The 6000-nt window shown below is 44.2% G+C and overlaps 1 protein-coding gene across 1 annotated transcript in view; it reads right to left on the bottom strand.

Moving 5' to 3' along the window:
* The window catches only part of CLTC (clathrin heavy chain), a 2794584-nt gene that overhangs the window by 1154794 nt on the left and 1633790 nt on the right, over nucleotides 1-6000 (bottom strand). The window lies entirely within an intron of this gene.

Below are 6000 nucleotides of genomic sequence, written 5' to 3'. Positions count from 1 at the left end.
GGAGAGGCAAATAGATCTATGTCTGGGCTCCCCCATTTCTCTGTTATGCTGAAGACTTGTGGATTTAGTTTCCACTTGTGAGGATCCATAAGGTTTCTGCTTAAATAGTCTGCCAGAGTGTTTTGTTTTCCTGGCAGGAATTGAGCTTGAAGATGTATTTGGTAGGTCAAAGCTGTGTCCCACAGTGCCATGACTAATCTGCAAAGTGGGTATGAGTGTGTGCCCCCTTGCTTATTTATATACCACATGACTGTGGTGTTGTCTCTGTCTTTATCAGTAGTTGCTCTGGATGAAGTAAGTCCTTGAAGGCTGTTAGGGCATTTTGAACAGCTAGCATCTCTTTCTGGTTGATATGTAGATGCATTTGTTTTGGTACCCATATGCCCTGAAAGCATCTTCCTGCCATGTGGGCCCCCCAGGCATAATCTGATGCGTCTGTTGTTAAGGTTTTGCTGGCAGGAGGTAGAGTGAAGGGCCGTTCCATGTTTTGGTGACAGGACTTTGCCCACCATAGAAACTCCTGTTGCAGGCAGGGAATGAGAGGAATCATTGTTTCCAGACTGTGTAAATGTTGACTCCATAAACTTTTTAGGTACCACTGATGTTTTCTCATATGCAGTCTTGCATATGGAATAAGGATGCAGGATGCCATGAAGCCCAGAGCCTGCAGAATCTGTCTTGCAAAAGACTGTGCTTTTGTTGCCATCAGTTTGAAGTAAGTAGTCAGTTGCCTTTGTTTGTCTGGTGTGAGGTAAGCCATCTGGGCAGTTGTATTCAAGCTTGCACCCAGGAATGCTATCTTCTGAGAGGGTACCAGTTGTGATATCTTTTTGTTTATTGTGTACCCTAGGCATGTTAGAAGCCTTTTCACAAACGCCAGGTGTCGAAGAAGAATGCCCTTGTTCTCTGCTTGAATGAGACAGTCATCCAAGTAAGGATATATTTGTATATTTTTGTCTGCAAAATGCAATTACTGATGCCAGACACTTTGTAAAGACCCTGGGCACAGTAGATACGCCAAAGGGCAGTGCAGAGAACTGGTAATGCATTAAGCCAGTCTTGAGCCTGAGGTATCTTCTGCATGACTGTCTTATTGGGACATGCAGGTATGCCTCTTTTAGGCCTAAAGTCACCAGCCAAGCATTCTTGCCCAGCATGGGCAGAAGCTGCTGCAAAGTCAGCATTTTAAATTTTGGAATGCCCAGGTATGCGTTCAAAATCGATAAATCCAATATTGGCCGCCAGGCCTTGTCCTTTCTGGGTACCAAGAACAGTCGAGTAAAAACCTTGTCCTTTTTCCTGTTCTCGTACTGTCTGAATGGCCCTCATATCCATGAGTGACGTGACCTGTTTCTGTGCCTCTGCCCATTGATTTTTTGGCAAATCTGTCCAACCATTTGTCATTGGCAGAGTGTGGAAATGGAATCTGTATCCTTGTGATACGATGTTTAGTACCCACTTGCCCTGGGTTATTAGCCGCCAATTTTGAGCAAAAAGTGCTAATTTTCCCCCTATGGGTGCTGCCAAAAGATAAGTGCTCAGTGTAGGCAGAGGGAAGTCATTGGGATTGCTTTATGTAGGTTTGCGCTTTATCTCCTCCAGATTTGGAGGTGGATGCGCTCCATTGCTTTGACCTATATGAGTCTTGCACCTGGTATCTGGGACCCTTGGGGCGTCTGGATGTGCCCCTTTGAGCTCTGTCTGACAGTTTGCATAGACTTAGCTTTGTCTTCCATTTTCTTTAAAACCTCTTCTGCCTTAATACCAAACAGAGAATCATGCTGTAAAGGTGCATCTAGCAATTTAGCTTTAACATGATCAGGCAAATTTTGTTCATTTAACCAGGCATGCCTCCTAATCACAGATCCAGTAACTGCGGCCCTGCAGGAGGCCTCTAAGGAATCAAAACCACATTGCAAAGTATGCTTTCCAACTTGTTCAGCTGCATGCAATAATTCCTGCAATTCTTTATTTTCTGCACATTCTGAAATCAACATCATTTTCTGTTTCAGCAATCCCATAACATGTTGTTGGTACTTAAGCATATGAAATTGACAGTTTAAGGCCCTGATTGCCAAGGTTGCAGATGTATAAACCTTCCCCCCCCCCATCTGTCCAGTGCCCTTAAATCTCTGTCAGAGGGGGTAGGATTTTTTGCTGTTGAGGCCTTAACTCCCTTTGGGCCCTGTGAAATAGTTTCAGGATCAGCAGCAGGGTTTCTAAATAAAAATGTATGTGAGTCAGGGACCCTGTAATATCTATTCGGCTTACTGGGAGCCGGAGGTAAGGAGTCAGGGGTCAAGCTTGACTCCGAAAACACATCATCCACAATGTCTAAAACAGGAGGAATGGCTAATGGCTTGTGCTGAGGGAGAAGGAAATCCCTAAGCCTCTTTTTTGATTCTGAGAAGTCTTGACTTTCCCAGTGAAAATGCTCCCTCAAAGTATGCAAGGTTTCCCCAAATGAATAATCCTCAGAAGGAGATGCAGATGGAATAGACTCCTCAGCATCAGAATCCTCATAGGAAGGTATAGAGAATTCCTGATCAGAAGAAGAATCAGAAGAAATAGAAACCTGATCTGATGATTCATTTTTGGCTGTAGTGGCCTTTACACCATTGGGACCCTGTAAGATAGTCTCAGGATCAGCAGCAGGATTTTTGAATAAACATTTGTGAGTCAGGAACCCTGAAATATCCGTCTGGCTTACTAGGAGCCAGAGGTAGGGAATCAGGAGTCATGCTTGATTCCAAAAACACATCAACAATGTCTAATACAGGAGGTATTGCCAGAGGCCTATGCTGAGGAAGGAGGAGGAAATCCCTAAGCCACTTTTTTGATTCAGAGAAATCCTGACTCACCCAATGAAAATGTTCCCTTAAAGTATGCAAGGTTTCTCCAAAAGAATAATCCTCAGGGGGAGATGCAGATGGGGTGGATTCTTCTGCATCAGAATCCTCATAGGGTGGAATAGAAAATTCCTGATCAGAAGAGGAAATCAGAAGAAATGGAAACCGGATCTGAAGATTCATAATCAGTGTCTTGCCTAGGCCTCTTAGCAGGGGGGTTGGGAACCCCTGATCAAGGTAATTAAGTCCTCAGCCATTTTGATCATCTGTTTTTTAGGCATAGGGGGGCCTAAGCACGTGGGTCATGTGTCAGTTTTTTAGACATAGAAGATGTTTTTGAATTTATTTTTGAGGCTGGCGTCGGTTTTATATAAAAAGGTTGAGGCCTGAATACACCCTCAGAAGCTGGTGCCTGTTCAGCGGCTCTGGACCCACCCAAGGGAGAGACATCCGCGGGTTCAATACTCAATCTTGCAGCATACCGGACTCTGCATGGGTCTCAGTAGAGGCCTGCAACTCAAAAGTAGCGGGTATCAGGGCTGCGAAGGCGCCTCACTGAGTACCGGCGACTGGCTTAGGAGAAGTTTTGTCATCGGTTTTGGACCTCGAGGGTCTGTCTCTGTCTTTTCTTTGTGTTTTTTGTGAACTCCGGTAGTCGGATTGCTAACAGACATTTCTGGGTAATGAAATCTGGATCCAAAATGTTTAGAATCAAAAATATACCAACGTTTAATAGTGCGTTGGTTAAATCTAGCACAAAACCAACAGCAAGGCACGTTATGATCTGGGCCTAGGGAAGGAATACAGTACAAATGAAAATCCTTATAAGGTATTTGCTTCCCACAAGTAATGCAATTATTAACTTTTACTGATATTGGTAAGGAGCAAGAAAAAGTTTCCCCAACGGGGTACTTAGCTTTAGTTGAAGACTTCGGTTCTGAAACTCGAATGCGAAAATTTCAGGAGTCGGCTGACCGGCACTTGTGAACTGCTTCTGCTTCGGACACTGCGCAGCAAGAAAGACTGAATAAAATGGCGTCGGCTGCATGTTTTATACCCCTGATGACCTGACGTCATGGGAGAGGAGACAGCAACCGACTCAGGACCCAAGACTTTGTTATTCAGGCCGACTGAGGGCAACCTGCCAGTAAATTACCCAAATGTAATGACCGCAACAGTGAAACACGAAGGACATCATCTCTGAGCAGCAAGAAAAGTACAGTTTTGTACCTACCATAAATGTAGATGTCCGAGAGGTATGCATCTGCAGTCCTAACAAATGGGTTGTCCTGTCCTCAGGCAGCCCTTCGGTCGGCCGGATTCCAAAGTCTGGGTCTGGCCTCGGCTGATGTCGCACTTCACCCGACATCATAGCTGCAGTTCTTCGGGTATAAAGGTATCAGCCGACGCCATTTTCCTCAGTGTTTCTTGCCCCAGATGCCAGGTGCCCTCTAGGAAGGCTAAATTTGGATAAATGTAAAAGTTTCCAAATAACAGACAGCAAATAAAAATAAACATGTATGTACATATATACAAACAAATACACCATAATAGATTCCCCCAGCTAGCTAGAAGATGGGCAAAAACCCTAGGAGTACCACAGAGGGGAAGGAGGGAGGGTAATCCTGACTGCAGATGCATACCTCTCGGACATCTACATTTATGGTAGGTACAAAACTGTACTATGTCCTTCAAGGATGCATCTGCAGTCCTAACAAATGGGTAGAATACCATAGCCAAACTGGGGGAGGAGGTAATAATAAGATTATGGTGTAGTTAAGATCCCTTGCAAAACAGCAGTGGCAAACTCTGCTCGGGATCTGGAGTATAAGGGTAGATTATAATGCTTGGCAAATGTATGCACGGAGCTCCAAGTAGCAGCCTCTAAAATGTCTTTGGTAGCCACTCCTCGAAAAAAAGCTGTAGTAGTGGCTGTAGCCCTTGTGGAATGAGGTCTGATGTTTTCTGGAGTTGTCTTCCCATAGTAAGAGTAACAAAATCTAATGCAATTTCCTATCCACTTAGAGATTGTCTGTTTTGAAATTGCTTTTCCTTCCATTCCTGTTGCATATGCTACCAGTAACTGGTCAGTTTTTCTATTGCTCTTGGTTCTGTCCAGGTAGTAGCGCAATTGTCTATGTACATCCAAGGTATGTAATAGCCTTTCTCCCCTGTTCTGTGGGTTGGGGAAGAATGTAGGCAGGTGGATAGCTTGGTTTAAAGATACCCTGGAGACCACCTTTGGCATAAAAGTAGGATTAGATCTCATGGACACTATCTTGATGGAAGATAAGGAAGGGCTGTACTGCCATTAATGCCTGTAATTCAGAAACCCTTCTTGCTGAAGTGATTGCAAGCAGGAAAGCAGTTTTCCATGATAAGTACTGTAATTCTGCTGTTGCTGCTGGTTCAAAAGGAGGGAGTGTCAATTTTTCTAGCACAAAGTTCAAGTCCCAAGCGGGCAATGGTGGCTTCCTTGGTGGTTTTACATTTTTAATTCCTCTCAGAAACTGCCTGAGCAGAGGATGTGAGAAGACTGGAGGATCCATGTTGTATTCTGCCGAAATAGCTGATGCATGAATCTTAATGGAAGAATAGGACAGGCCATTGTGGAAAAATTCTGCCAAATATTCCAGGATGTTAGCTATGTTTACCAGTGACACATTTTCTCCTTTTGCTGCACTCCAAATGAGATATCTTTTCCATTTTGCTGAATAAGTTTTCCTTGTTGAGGGTCTACGAGCCTTCAAGATAATGTCCTTAACCCTTTGAGATAAATCTGGGTTATTTTGTCTTATGCAATGTTCCAGGCAGCTAGCTGCAGTGTTTTTAGGTTTGGATGCAGGGTTTTGAAGTTGTTCTGTGTTAGCAGTAAGGGAACTAGGGGCAGAGGCCATATTTGTTCCCGAGACATACTCCTCAGTAATGGGTACCAATGCTGCCTTGGCCAGTCTGGAGCTATTAGGATGATCCTTGGCCGGTCTTCTTTGATCTTCAGTAGCACCTTGTGCATCAAAGGAAGAGGTGGGAATGCATATGCTGTCAGGTTTTTCCAACTGAAAGATAGGGTGTCCACCTTCCAAGCAAGTGGGTGGTATGCCCTTGTGCAGAATTTTTTCAATTGGTGGTTGTGTGGGGATGCGAATAAGTC

Source organism: Protopterus annectens, chromosome 13.part0 (assembly GCF_019279795.1).
Source record: "Protopterus annectens isolate FY-2018-M chromosome 13.part0, PAN1.0, whole genome shotgun sequence".
NCBI lineage: Eukaryota > Metazoa > Chordata > Ceratodontiformes > Protopteridae > Protopterus > Protopterus annectens.
The sequence above is the reverse complement of the archived record's forward strand: the minus strand, read 5'-3'. Positions and strand labels throughout refer to the sequence as shown.